We start from the raw sequence: 15,523 nt of genomic DNA, 5'->3' as shown, positions 1-15,523 counted from the left end.
CCAGGAGATGCGGAGGGCCCACTGTATAATGGTTGATTTGGATGATTGCCTGTGGAATTTAGCTCAACTGGCACAAACACACAGAGAGTCCTCATATTTGAGCAAGGGGAATGAATGCAAGAGGGAGGGAGGGAAGGGGTACATTTTTTAAAACAGCAGAGAAAAAGGAGCTGGGGGAATAAAGGAAGGCCAGAATAGCCCTCTCTTTGTTGTCCTTCCACCAGCAAGCAAAGACCTTCCTGTTCAGATAGGCATTTAAAACAAAAAGATTTTAAAGAACGTCCTGAAGGTGTTATATGATTTTAAAGTGTATGGTTTTTAAGTGCTTTTATCTTTTTTAATTGCATTCTATTTTTAAACTAATGATTTATCTTAATATTGTAGTAGTTTAATTGCTTTTTAACTGTCATTTTTAGAAGTTTTTAATTGTATTATATTATTAGACTGCAAGCCACTTTGAATCCTAATTTTTGGGAAGTACACATTTATTTATTATTATTATTATTATTATTATTATTATTTTCTCAGCTGAACTGATAGAACAGCCTGGATACAGGGGTAGGAAAACTGCAGCCCTGCAAAATGGCATCATTGCAAATGCCAGCAGCCCAAGCCAGCACAGCTAATGATAAAGAATGCTGGAAGTTGCAGTGTGAAGGGAGTAGCTGGGCAAGCCTGGTTGGAGCCAGTCAGTCACTGCTCAGAGGATGCTATGGAGGGTGGGCCTGCAGGGAAGAAGTATTGGGCCAACAAAATGTAAGCTTTCGACGTTTCCTTCTGGGCTTCTTGTCAATCAAAGGTGTTCAAAATCAAACAGAATAAGCGAATAAAAAAAAGATGTTGGAGTCACAGCTTACATTTTGTCCAGATGTTGTTATAGTTGTTCATAATTAAGATGGCTGCAGATAGGGTTGCCATCAAGTCCGGACCTCCACAACCGGACAAATGTAGACAAATGGTGGGCCAATTTAAATGTGGACACGCTTTTTAAAATGGAGACCATGAAAAAATTGATAATTTATTTTTTTAAAAAATATAATGATTTTGTTTCTTAGCATGCTCAAATGGAGACATTTTGGATTATTCCTAGACAGAAGGTGAAATGAATGTACTCTCTTTCTGGCCAAACACCCCCCCACCAATTCTCCAACTACATGTCCCACCCCCAATCAGGCATAGCATTTAAAAACCACAGGGCGTCTCTTGTGCCACTGCAAACTCACATGTCCCCCCCACCCCCAAGCCGGCATACGCATTTACAGACCACAGGCAGTCTCTTGTGCCCACTGCCAACTTACATGTCCCACCCCCAAGCATGCGCTAGCATTTAAAGACCCCAGGCGTCCTCTTGTGGCCACTCGCAAACATACATTTCCCACCCCCAATCAGGCGTAGCATTTAACGACCACAGGCCAGTCTCTTGTGCCACTGCCCAAACACAGTCCACCCCCACTCAGCGCATAGCATTTAAAAACCACAGCAGTCCTCTTGGCCACTGCAAACTACATGTCCCACCCCCAAGCAGGGCATTAGCATTTAAGACCACAGGCGTCTCTTGTGCCACTGCAAACTAACATTTCCCTCCCCCCCCCAAGCAGGCATAGCATTTAAGCCCCACGCGGCAGTCTCTTGTGCCACTGCAAAACTACATTTCCCACTTCCCATCAGGCATAGCCATTTAAAGGACCACAGGCATCTCTCTGTGCCACTGCCAAACTACAGTCCCCACCCCCAATCAGGCACTAGCATTTTAAAAAACCCACGGGCCGTCCTCTTGTGCCACTGCCCAAATTCACATGTCCCACCCCAAGCAGCATAGCATTTAAGACCACGACAGTCTCCTTGTGCCACTGCAAACTACATGTCCCCCACCCACCCCAATCAGGCGTCGCATTAAAGACCACAGGCAGTCTCTTTTGCCACTGCAAACTACATTGTCCAACCCCAAGCAGGCGTAGCATTTAAAGACCACAGGCATTCCTCTTGTGCCACTGCCAAACTACACGTCCCACCCCAAGCAGGCATCGCATTAAAGACCAAGGCAGTCTCTGAGCCCTGCAAACTACATGTCACACCCCAAGCAGGCATAGCATTTAAAGACCACAGGCAGTCTTCCCTCTTTGCCACTGCAAACTACATTCCCACCCCACTCAGGACTAGCATTTAAAACCACAGGCAGTCTCCTTGTGCCACTGCAAACTACATGTCCCACCCCCCCGCAGGCATAGTATTTAAAGACCACAGGCAGTCTCTTGTGCCAGCTGCAAAACTAACATGTCCCACCCCAAGCGGCATAGCATTTAAAAACCACCGGCAGTCCTCTTGTGCCACTGCCAACTTACATGTCCCACCCCCAAGCCGGGCGTCGCATTTAAGACCACCGGCAGTCTCTTGTGCCACTGCAAACTACACGTCCCACCCCCAAGCAGGCATAGCTTAAAGACCACCGGCAGTCTCTTGTGCCACTGCAAACACCGTCCCACCCACGCAGAGCGCATAGCATTTAAAAACCACAGACAGTCTCTCTAAGCCACTGCAAACTACATTGTTTCCCACCCCCAATCAGGCATAGCCATTTTAAAAAACCACAGGCCGCTCTTGTGCCCCTGCCAAACTACTGCCTGTGGTCCTTTAACAAAAAAAAATGCTGCCTGCTTTGGGGGTGGGACATGTAGGTTTGCCGTGGCACAAGAGACTTGCCATGTGGTCTTTAAATGCTATGCCTGCTTGGGGGGTGGGAAATGTAGTTTGCAGCTGGACACAAGAGAACTGCTCGTGGTCTTTATGCTAGCCTGCTTGGTGGTGGGACATGTAAGTTTCATTGCACAAGAGGACTGCCTGTGGTCTTACATGCTATGCCTGCTTGGGTGGTGGCCACCATGTAGTTTGCAGTGCACAAAGAGACTGCCTGTGTCTTAAAATGCTATGCCTGATTGGGGGTGGAAAGTAGTTTGCAGTGCACCAAGAGACTGCTCGTGGTTTTGGTTTTAAATGCTATGCCTGCTTGTGGGTGGGACACTGTAGTTTGCAGTGGCACAAGAGACTGTCTGTGGGTTTTTAAATGCTATGCCTGATTGGGGGTGGACATGTAGTCCTGTAGTTTGCAGTGGCACAGAGACTGCCTGTGGTCTTTAAAATGCTATGCCTGCCTTGGGGGGTGGGAACTGTAGTTTTCCGTGGCACAATAAAGGGAGACTGCCTGTTGGGTGTTTTTTAACAGCTATGCCTGCTTGGGGTCGGGAAATGTAGTTTGCATTGGCACAAGAGACTGCCGTGCGTCTTTAAATGCTATGCCCTGCTTGGGGTTGGGACATGTATTTTGCCAATGGCACAGAGACTGCCTGCGGTCTTTCCTTTAAAATGCTCATGCCTGCTTGGGGGAGCGGACAATGTAGTTTGCAGTGGCCAAGAGACTGCCTGTGCTAGTCTATTAAATGCATGCCTGCTCTGGGGTGGGACCTGTAGTTTGCAGTGGCACCAGAGACTGCCTGTGGTCTTTTTAAATGCTATGCCTGCTGGTTCGGGAAATGTATTTTGCTCAGTGGCACAAGAGACTGCCTGTGGTTCTTTAAATGCTATGCCTTGCTGGGGGTGGGACATGTAGTTTGCAGTGGCATCACAGAGACTGACCTGTGTTTTAAATGCTATGCCTGCTTGGGCGTTTGGGGACATGTTAGTTTGCGAGTGGCACAAGAGACTGCCTGTTGGTACTTTTCTTTAAATACTATGCCTGCTTGGGGTGTGGGACATGTAGTTTGCAGTGGCACAAGAGACTGCCTGTGGTTTTTACTGCTATGCCTGATTGGGGGTGGAAATGTAGCTCTTGCAGTGGCCACAAAGACTGCCTGTGGGTCTTTAATGCTTATGCCTGCTCTGGGGGTGGGACATGTCGTTTGCAGTGCACAAGAGACTGCCTGTGCGTCTTTAAATGCTATGCCTGATTGGGGGGGGGAAAATTAGTATTGCAGTGGCAACAAGAGACTGCCTGTGGTCTTTAAATGCTATGCCTGATTGGGGTTGGGGAAATGTAGTTTGCAGTGGCACACGAGACCGCTGTGGTCTTTAACTGCCTATGCCTGCTTGGGGTTGGGACATCGTAGTTTGCAAGTGCCGAGTGGCACAAGAGACTGCCTGTGGTCCTTTAAATGCTATGCCCTGCTTGGGCGGCGAAGGGATGAAATGTAGTTTGCCGTGGGCACAGGACTCGCCCTGTGGTCTTAACTGCTATGCCTGACTTGCGGGGTGGGACATGTAGTTTTGCAGTTGGCAACAAGAGGACTGCTCGTGGTCTTTAACTGCCATGCCTGCCTTGGGGGCGGGAAAGGAAAAGGAAATGTAGTTTTGCAGTGGCCAAGAGACTGCTCGTGGTCTTTCAATGCCATGCCTGCTTGGGGGTGGGCATGTCGTTTGCAAGTTGCACAAGAGAATCGCCTGGTGTGGTTTTTAAATTGCTATGCCTGCTTGGGGTTGGGACACTGTAGTTTTGCGAGTGGCACAAGAGACTGCCTGTCGGTCTCTTAATACTATGCTTGCTTGGGTTCGGACATGTAGTTTGCCGAGTTGGCACAAGGATGCCTGTGGTTTTTAAAATGCTCTGCTGATTGTGGCCTTCTTCCCGGTGGGATAATGTAGTTGCAGTGGCACAAGAGACTGCCTGTGGTCTTCAATTTAAATGCTATGCCTGCTTGGGGGTGGGTGGGATTGGGACATGTAGTCTTTGCAGTGGCACAAGAGACTGCCTGTGCTTTAAATGCTATGGCCTGCTTGGGGGTGGGCGTGTAGTGTCGTTTGCAGTGGCACAAGAGACTGCCTTGGTCTTTTTATCTACGCCTGCTTGGGCGCTGGGACTTGTAGTTTGCAGTGGCCCAAGGACTGCCTGTTGGGTCCTTTTCAATGCCTACGCCTGCATGTGGTTGGGACATGTCGTTGCAGTGGCCACCAGAGACTGGCCTGTGGTCTTTAAATGCTATATGGCCTGTTCGTGGGTGGGGACATGGTAGTTGCGGTTGGTGCGACAAGAGGACTGCCCGTGGTTTTTTAACTGCTATGCCTGATTGGGGTGGGACATGTAGTTTGCAGTGCCCAAGAGACTGCCCTGTGGTCTTTAAATGCCTATAATGCTGATTGTGCGTGGGAATGTTCGTTTGCAGTGGCACAAGCGACTGCACTCTGGTTCTTACATGCTATTGCCTTGCTTGGAGGGCGGGAAATGTAGTTTGCAGTGGCCCACAAGGCGACTGCCTGTGTCTTTAAATGCTATGCCTGCTTGTGGGTGGGACATGTAGTTTGCAGTGCACAAGAGACTGCCTGTGGTTTTAATGCTATGCCTGATTTGGGTGGTGCGTACATGTAGTTTGCAGTGGCCCACAAGAGACTGCCTGGGTCTTTAAATTGCTACGCCTTATTGGGGTGGGCAAATGTAGTTTGCCGTGGCACAAGAGGGACTGCCTGTGGTCTTAAATGCTACGCCTGCTTGGGGGGTGGTACTGTAGAGTTTGGCAGTGGCACAAAGAGACTGCTTGTCTATTAATCTGCTTGGGGTTGGGACATGTAGTTTGCAGTGGCACAAGAGACTGCCTGTGGTTTTTAAATGCTATGCCTGCTTGGGGGTGGGACATGTAGTTGGAGAATTGGGTGGGGGGGTGTTTGGCCAGAAAGAGAAGTACATTTCAGCCTTCTGTCTAGGAATAATGCCAAAATGTCCTCCATTTTGAGCATGCCTAAGAAACATGCATTTATATTTTAAAAAAAATTAAAATTATCAATTTTTTCATGTGTCCTCCATTTTAAAAAGTGTGTCCTACATTTGAAAATGTGGCCCTACATTTGTCCTACATTTGTCCCGGTTTGGAGGTCCTGACTTATGGCAACCCTAGCTGCTGAGCACTGTATGAAAGGGAGGCAGCAGCCCTGGGAGCCCTGGGTCGGGCAGCCACCCGGGAATGGGAGGAGGGCGGGGCGGGACCGGGGACGCCACCCAGGAGGTGGGGAAGTCCCGCCCACCGCCGTGAAATGGCAACCCTATATGGAAGGATATCCATGTAGACAGGGGCCATTCCTCTTTTTTGGCAGTGGGATACAAAGAGTCCTAAAGTCCAGGAAATAAAATGTAAACTCCATTAGCAGCACAAAAAGAAAACTCCTTTGAGATCTAGGTTCTCTGCCAAAGAAGGGGGGTGGGTAGTATTGCACAGGACAGAGACAGTAACAGGTGATTTTTAACACTTCTTCCTGATGGAGCCAGAGGAGTTTGCATCATGTATTATGTGCCTTTTAGTTGGTCTAATAAAGGTAACACTATTTTATGGATTTTGGATATTATTAAACTGAGGCTTGTCTCGAGAGTCAGGTAGGGAAATTATGACTTAGAGATAAAGAAAAGATTGTACAGGCAGAAGGTGCTGCGGCCACCTAAGGCAGCCCAAACCCGGCGCAAAAAGAAGCACAAAAAAGTGCTTGTTGCTGGCAGTCCATTGCCCACACCGAATGGAGAGTGGTCAGGGCAGCAGCGGCCTCTAGATGCTCCTTTTGCCCTGTATGCTCAAAGTCGTAGATTAAAATAGTTCCCTGAGTAACCTTCCTATGGCCCTACAGACAGGCCAAAATAAAGCTGCTTCAGGTCACTTTGGAGGTATGGTGTTTCAATGATGCATGCGTCCTAAAAGTCTGGAAGCTGCACCAAAGCTGCACTCCAGTCCTTACGACTGGAGCGTGGCTTTGGTGCGGCTTCTGGACTCTTAGGAGGTATCATTGAAACAGCATACCTCCAAAGTGACTCGAAGCAGCTTTATTTTGGCCTGTCTGTTTCAGGCCTTTCTTAGACTGGAGCTCCTTCAATAAGGACTCATAGTTTGTTCTCCAAGCCATTGGTGTCTTTCCTCCTTAGGCAGGATCTCTAACTACTGCACACACTAATTCCAATACTACTACCCAATCCAGGAAAGGATTAAGAGCAGCAAGGAGAGTGACAGGAGCCCAAGGGTAACTCTAGGGATGTCCTGAAAGGTACAACCTAGTCCAACAACAACTGGAAAGCAGCCTCAATTTGCCCACCCTTTAAGACAATGCACATCTCTGACAGGGTTATAGTAGAGACAGGAACTTTGAGATCAAATGTCCAAAATATTTTGATTTGCAGAGAAGTATAAGTCTTCTGACATTTACTTTAGGCTTTTCTCTGAATGCAGTTGCAATCCTCAGCGTAGTGGTGAAGAGATTTTTACAGCAACCGCATAATGTTGTGAGCAACCTCTGACATAATGGAAAGAATTCTGATTTGGCAATCTCTCCTTTTCTCTCTCTCTCTCTTTCTCTCTCACACACACATGCACAAGTGCGCGCACACATGCACACAGATCAACACAGCTGCTGGTCTATGTGGACTCTCATGATGGCTGCCTGAACATTTCATAATTTACCAGTGCATTATGGATCCCAGTTAAATTTGTTTCCCAGGGCAAGACTGAGGTAGTATACTTCCCACAACCAGACATCTCTCTTCAGCTGTGGGTGTGCACGCGCTATTATCTGTTTTCAACCTCAAGAAGCAAATAGGGAAGTAAACTTTGTTGCTGTTGTTGTGTGCCTTCAAGTTGTTTCTCATTTATAGCAAGGCTAAAGTAATTCTAGCACAGGTTTTCCTGTCAAGATTTGTACATAGGAGATTTGCTGTTGCTTTCTTCTGAAGCTGAGACAGTGTAACTTGCCCAAAGTGACCCAGTGACTGAGCAGGATTCAAACACTGGTCTCCCAGAGCCTAATCCAACACTCAGATCACTACACCATGTTATACTCTCCCATTCAATTCCAAGAGAATTAGTCAGAACAGTCATGGAAGAGGGGAGAAAAAAATAGCAATTATAAGGGGGCATATGACAGTTTGGCTGCCATTTAAAATTATTTTCCTATAGTAAATGACACTGATAACGTCTGAAGAGAGTAGCCGAGCTATCATCATCATCATCATCATCATCATCATCATCATCATCATCATCATCAATCTTTATTTATACCCCATCTCTTTCCCAAGATTGGTACCCAAAGTGGTTTACCATTTTAATGATTACAATATAGATTTTTTAAAAATCAAAATTAAAATAGTTAAACCATAAACTACATTATATTTAAAAATTTGAAACATGTATGTAAAAAAGGTGAAGAGCAGTTTTAAAAAGTGTAATTTAAAACTATAGAGCAACTTCTTAAATGCCATTTCATTAAAAATGTCAATCCTAAACATCTGTTTGAAAAAATAGTCTTCAACTGCCTACAGAAGGAGAACAAGGAGGGAGTTGTTCTTGCGTCCCTAGGCAGGGAGTTCCAAAGCCTGGGGCAGCCACTGAAAAGGCCCTATTGTGTGTGTCCACCAAATATACCTATAAAGGTGGTGGGTCTGAAAGACAGGCCTCTCATGAGGATCTCAGAGTCTGGGCAGGCTTATAGGGGGAGATTAATAATAATAATAATAATATTAATAATAATAAGTAGTTTATTTATTTATATGCCGCCTTTCCCTTTCAAGGATCTAGGCGGGTAACAACAGTCCAATATAACATTTAAAAACAGTAGTAACATGATCCCAATCCCCTAGCCCTCCCTTCTTCTGCTAAAATACAAATAAAACAAAACTTCCTATTTTGTTTTTGTTTTTTTAAAGGTCCCTCCTGGGCATAAAACTGACTTCACAATCTCTTTCTCTTTCTCTCTCTCTCTCTCTCACACACACACACACACAGAGAGAGAGAGAGAGAGAGAGAGAGAGAGAGAGAGAGAGATGATCAGTCTTGTCTGTTAAATAACCTAAACCTAAGCTATGTAGGGCTTTATAGATCATATTCAGAACTATGAACTGTGCCTGGAACTGTGCAGCTGTGTTGATCTGTGTGTGTGTGTGTGTGTTACTTTATTTTAAAACACTGAGTTGACTTATTTATGGGTCAGTGTATGCACTACTTTATCTCTTATATCTTATTTAAAAAGGAACCACCCCCTGGTAAAAGTCAAGAGTGCAATCTATTCTGGGAGCACTAAACCCCATGTCTACTCTCTTATCCATCCTGTCTTTAGGGTGATCACAAACAGTTAGACCTGCCACAATTTTCTAAATTATTTGACATCATTTTGCTTTGCTTCATCCTTGAGATCCTTTGTTACATGCCCCTACATTTTACCCTCAGCATACCCAAAGGTCATATCTAAATCCATAATTTTGCTCCCAAAACCTGCCCTTGACTTATACATGAGGTTGAACTATAGTCAAGTATATACGGTAGTTAGATTCTTAGCCCAAGAGCTTCTCTGGTGCCTCTGTTCAAACCTGGAACCCTAGGACTCCATAGGATGCAGCCATAGCAGTCAAAGTGCCATCAAGCCAGGCCTTTGCTACACTTCAAAATACACCCTGGGTTACTGCGCTTGTTACTACTTACTGTCAGGGATCATTAACTATTGCATTGCACGTCATAGCTGAAGTTTGCTCCCTCCAAAGAAAGATTTTCATTAAGCTGTAAGCAGTCCCTTAACACAACATAAGATTTTAAGTTAATTATTGCATTTTATGGCATTTATATTGGACTTGGGTATAAATTTTGTGCTGAATATAGATTTAATGAAATGAAGGAACAGGGATACAGTATATGGAAAAGTTCTCCCTCATTGTACACTGGTAGACAAGCACACACAGAGACAGTATAACATTCAGAGAAAAAACAGCAGCAACAGACCAAGAGGTTGAATACACAAGTGCATAACGCTAACATACCATAATTGCCCAATGAGGAAAACTACTTCACATTCATTTAACGATGGCCAAATCTAAAAGATGGTCCAGTAGTGCCAGATATAACATTATACTTTGCTGCTTTTCAGCTAAGCCACATATCCCACCTACTTAAGAGATACTAGAATTAATTTGATAGATTGTTGTTGTTTTTATTGTTGTTGTGTGCCTACAAGTAATTTCCAACTTATGGCAACTCTAAGGCAAACCTATCATAGGATTTTCTTGGCAAGTTTCGCCAGAGGGGACTTGCCAATGCCATCCTCTGAGACTGAGAGGGTGTGACTTGCCCATGGTCACCCAGTGGTTTTACATGGCTGTCCCAGGATTTGAATCCTGGTCACCAGAGTCATAGTCCAGCACTCAAAGCACTACACCACACTGGCTCAGTTGGGTAGAAATGGAATCTATAATACAGATTGTCACTAAGGGGTGGCATGCCCCCGGCTGGATCGGGGCTGTGGCAACCTCATGTCGCAGCCCCAATCCAGCCTCTGGAGAGCGCAAAAAGGAGCCACAAAAAGCGGCTCCTTTTTGCTCCCTTCAAAGGATGCCATAGCTGTGGCAGAGCAGTGCTGGAAGTGCATCATGATGGCCTGCGCCGTCTGGGCCAGTGCATGCCAAAATGGTGCCACAGGACGGAATTAGGGCAAGTGTCATCAGGACGCTATGCCCTGACTCTGCCCACAGGCCAGTGCTTTCTGCCAGTCTGTATAGGGCCTAAGACAGGTTGTCTCCTTCATGTTAAACCTAGTAGCAAAAGGGGAGACCTCGAGAATTTTGACACCCTATGAAAAAGCATGTGAAGGGGCCATTCAAAAAACTAAAAGACTGGCATCTCTAACTTGTTATTGTTGTTGTGTGCCTTCAAAACATTTCCAACTTAAGGCAACCCTATAATGGGGTTTTCTTGGCACGTTTATTTAGAGGTGGTTTACCATTGCCATCCTCTCAGGCTGAGAGAGTATGACTTGCCAAAGATCACCCAGTGGGTTTCCTAGGCTGAGCAAAGAATTGAACCCTGATCTCCAGAGTAATAGTCCAACACTCAAATCACTGCACCATGCTGGCTAGCTTACAACTGCTTAACTGACTAAGAATACAATAAAGGACACACTTTTAAATCAACTTGGGAGACAGATCTAGGAATAACAATTTCAGAAATCGGATGGCTTGCCCTGTGGTGTTCAAACTCTCCCCACTGCCACCCTCACATCAAGATCAACATTAACTAGAGAGAAAGCTCTGGAAATCATCCACAAATGGTGCATAACTCCTGTCAAATTAGCAAAGACAGTGAAAACGATATCCCCCAAATGCTGGAGAGGATGTGATACTTCAGGGACATTTATGCATATGTGGCTAGATTGTCCTAATATTCATTCATTCTGGCATAGTATCATAAAAGAGATTTTGTTAATTACCAAACAAGAAGTCAAATATTGTCCTGGTCTTCTGTTACTGTTTATTTATACAAATGAAAACAGTGGTTTTAAACATAGATCTCTGGTTGCCTTTTTTAATGGCAGCAGAGCATACTGAAATTGTGAAATTCTGCAAAAACTGGGACGGTGTGTTTAGACAATGGGTGGAAAAAGATTTGAGATCTGTGGCTTCTGCAAATGTTGTTGGACAGTATGAGCAGATGCAAAGTAAAAAAAGTTCAACACTCTTTTAGAGAGAAATGGCTCCCATTTATTGACTTTATTGACAGATACCCACAGCTGATAAGACCACCATCTTATCACTTGAACTTGTGGTCAGATGTTTGACACTGGTTAGCCAACTTGAGGAAGAGGATGCCTTGGATGATTAATTGACAACTTCATGCTACTCCACTGTGATACTCTTCTGGAGTCCTTTATAATGAGCATAACTTCAATGTAAACAATGTCCTGAATGTTTCATTGTTCTTTATGCATTGATTTGTTTCAGCTATCTTTAATGAGTAAAATTACTGGTAGTTAAAAAAAAAAAAGGAAAAGAAATAAGGTGAAAAAGGATGGCCAAACCCAAGCTTTTAGGGCTTTCTCAAATGAGAGAACTGAATAGTACAAATAATTGTCAAGTATTTGTTACAAATGACTTCTTCTCTTTCGGTGAATGTAGTCTCTTCCACAACATAATGTCTTCTTATGGTGTCCTTGCTATATTTGTTTTTAGTTCACACCCCAAAGGTACCAAATCCTGTATGATCTTGGTTGCTAAGCAGAGTCAGCTCTGGTTAATACTTGGTCTCATATCCATCAACAAATGGAGACCATCAACAAATATCACGTGCTGTAGGCTCTATTTCAGAGGAAGGAACTGGCAAAACCACCTCTGAGTATTCCTTGCTAAAGAAAACCATATGAAATTAATGGAGTCACCACAAGTTGACAGGCAGCTTGAAGGCACACATCAACAGAATGTACTGGAAGCAGGCACATGCCGACTCTTTAAGTAAACTGCTGACTCCTGCATCCAGTTCCCAAGAAGTAGCTACTTTAGTTTCCAAATACATTTAAAACTGTTCAACTTAAAACTGCAAACTTGCCTCCAAACTGTACTTTTGTTCCTTCCCATCAGCTGGAGTGCAGTCACCTCCACAAATCCAGCTGGAATTTCCATCCTAAATGCCAGTGAGACATCCCAACAATCAAGAGATTATCTCCTGGGATTAGCTTTCCTTGAAGAAAAATAAAATAACAACTCTAGATTACTTAGCAAGACATCATTTTAAGAGAAGATAGATGATATTCATCACAATATAAGATCTTGTAGGAACTGCCAGAGCAGTACATCTCAACCTTTCTGATGTGAGGAATTTTCCCCTCCCTCTCCTGCAGTGTGCCAGTAACTGACACCATATTTAGGCCTATTGATTGTAATTTTCTTTCTTTCTTTCTTTCTTTCTTTCTTTCTTTCTTTCTTGGAAACTCAACAGAAACTGGCATTTTGCTAAAGTATTACAGTCCTGCTGCTAAACATAAAACAAAAATAATGACGATGGAGGACTTCTATAAATTTGAATTATATAATGACAAAATTGAAATAGTAAAAAAAATGTACTTGGGATCAAACATCATCCAGAATGGAGACGACAGTCAAGAGATAAGAAGAAGACTAGGAATGGGAAGGGCAACCATGAAAGAGCTAGAGAAGAACCTAAAGAGTAAAGATATATAACTGAGCACCAAGATTAGACTTGTCCAAGCCACAGTATTCCCACTCACTATGTATGGATGTGAAAGCTGGAATGTGAAAAAAGCAAATACATAGAATATCAGCCCATTTGAGATGTGGTGTTGGAGAAGAGTGCTGAGGATACTGTAGACAGACAGAAAGACAAATAAATGGGTCCTTGAGTGAATTAGGCCAGAAAACGATGATTAAATTGAGGCTGTCATACTTTGGCCACATCATGAGAAGGCATGACTCATTAGAAAAGACAATAATCCTGGGAAAGGTGGAGGGTAAAAGAAGGAGAAGTAGACCACACACCAGAAGGGAGGAAACAGGCATGTGTCTGTTGGAAATGAGCAGAACACTGGAGGACAGAGAGATTTGGAGATGTTTCATCAACAGGGCCACCAGGAGTCGAAGTTGACTCAAGGGCAGCTAACAACAACATCAGTTACAGATGTAATAACAAAATCTTGCTTTCTTCTAAGTAATACAGATAGCCCTCCATATCCATGGATTCTGCATCCACGTATTCAACCATACATGGCTTGAATTTTTAAAAAAATCCCAAATACAAACTTTGTTTTTGCCATTTTATGTAAGGTCATTTTGCAATAGCAACAGCAATAGCATTTACTGTTCCATAGTGAACTAAGCACTCTCTATTGGGGTTTACAACATGTAAAGCCAATTACCCCCAACAAGCTGGGTATTCATTTTATTGACCTACAGACAGATAGAAGGCTGAATCAACCAGGAGCTTTGCAGAATTGATCTCACAATGTTGTGGCTGCAGTAGCACTAGCAAGTACATTTCTATATTGCTTATCAGTGCTCTTAAGCACTCCCTAAGCAGTTTACAATGTGTAAGCTAATTGTCCCCAACAAGCTGGGTACTCATTTTAGTGACCTCAGAAGGATGCAAGTCTGAGTCAAGCCTGAGCCCCTGGCTGGGATTGAACTCACAACCTTGTGGTTTGTGAGTGAGTGCCCTCAGTACCGGCATTTAACCACTGTGTCACCAGTGGTTAAATAATAATGGCCATTATTTTGTCATTTTACTAACCCTTTGTTTATAATGGGACTTGAGCATCTATGGATTTTGGTATCCATGGGGGGTCCTGGGACCAAACCCCAAACGATACCAAGGGATCAGTGTATGTTGGTGTCGTTATTGCTTAAAAGTGAGAAAAGACTTTTACAGCTCATTCCCATTACACAAGACAGCACTATGATTCTGCTTTAACTGCCATGGCAACTTCCTATGGATCCTTGGAATTGGCAATTTAGAGAGAGGCATTTAGGATTTCCAGCCAGAGAACTCTAGTTCCTCACCAAATTACAAATCCCAGGATTCAACTGGTTGCAGCTGTGACAGTTAAAGTGGAATCACAATGCTATAACAGTGTGATGTGAAAGAGCTCTCAGTTCTTATAATTGTTTTGTTGTTTTGTTTTAAAAATAATCTTGATTGGAAAATGTTGTTGAGGGCATTGGCTGAGAGAATTAAAAATATTTCCCCAAGTCTGCTATATTTAACCCAGTGGAAATTGCTCCCTCAAGGCAATTTACTGATATCACATTCTCAATTTGCTGACCTCATAGCTGCTAAATAAACATAAAATAGCAGTAATCAAATGCTATATGTACCACAAGTTTATGGTGTAGAATTAGTGCCTTTAAAATAAATATTCTATCTCTTATTTATGTTTGTAATGATTTGCCTGTCTATGCCTTCCATTTTATTTTAGGAAAATTGATGTTCTGGTCCATAAATTCTTAATGAGGATTTAGAAAAACACCAGTAATGTGTTTTTTAAAGCTACATTTGCCAGTGGAACATGGAGGCCTTTGCCTTCACAATCCATATAAGTGTGTGTGTGTGTGCGTGCATGTGTGTTTTCCTGTTTGAGCGGATATGGTGATCATAGTATTCAAATTGTATACCTGGCAACATGACAACTAATTCCTTTGGGAAAGTTGTTGAGATCACTTTGTATGAGTTTCCCTTATGCCTGTAGCTCAATGATTTTACTCTGGATTTTAGCCAATGGTATTAACCATCTTAGCTAGAAAACCATTTAATACTTATTTAATTTCAGTTGCTTTGTCTGTGTGGGTCAGACATTGTATAAAAACTCAGGATATTTTTAATCCAGTTTATTATTTAGCTTATTGAGTAAGATAACAATTTTTAGATAATCTTAAAGGTTCAGAAGGAATATAGTTTTTCAAGATGGAAACATTTCTCATATTGATCGTATCGTAGGGCAGGCTTCTGCTCAGTGTGAAATAAAGTGAGGTCCCAGCAAGTGTAAGACTTGCATACTTTTTAAGCTTACAGAAATGTTTTGATTTGTTCCAGGCCTCAGTCTTATTCGTATCCTCTGGACTTGTGTTGTCCTCCATACCTCTTCTTCTTTGTTATCCTTTCTTCATTCTTCCTCTTTCGTTAACTCCTTTAATCACAATTTATTATTTTATCAGATTTTTTTACAGATAAATTATTTGACATTCTGTTACATGTTTGCTGTCTCTGTTATGTGTCTTTCAAAAGCTGTAATGTTTCATAATAATAGA

At 43.3% G+C, this 15,523-nt stretch overlaps 1 protein-coding gene and 1 long non-coding RNA gene across 3 annotated transcripts in view; both read right to left on the bottom strand.

Moving 5' to 3' along the window:
* LOC121931572 overlaps positions 1-15,523 on the bottom strand; it is a 152,972-nt gene that overhangs the window by 88,298 nt on the left and 49,151 nt on the right. The gene's annotated exons all lie outside the window — the stretch shown is intronic.
* LOC121931535 (leucine-zipper-like transcriptional regulator 1 homolog) overlaps positions 1-15,523 on the bottom strand; it is a 51,375-nt gene that overhangs the window by 25,899 nt on the left and 9,953 nt on the right. The window contains exon 3 of one of the 2 annotated variants that reach the window (XM_042469432.1): positions 15,286-15,402. The exons of the other annotated variant lie outside the window; for it this stretch is intronic. The gene's annotated coding sequence lies outside the window, so the exon portion shown is untranslated. The remainder of the gene's footprint in view (positions 1-15,285; positions 15,403-15,523) is intronic. 2 annotated transcript variants of the gene reach the window in all.

Source organism: Sceloporus undulatus, chromosome 1 (assembly GCF_019175285.1).
Source record: "Sceloporus undulatus isolate JIND9_A2432 ecotype Alabama chromosome 1, SceUnd_v1.1, whole genome shotgun sequence".
NCBI lineage: Eukaryota > Metazoa > Chordata > Lepidosauria > Squamata > Phrynosomatidae > Sceloporus > Sceloporus undulatus.
This window is presented reverse-complemented; position numbering and strand designations above follow the sequence as displayed.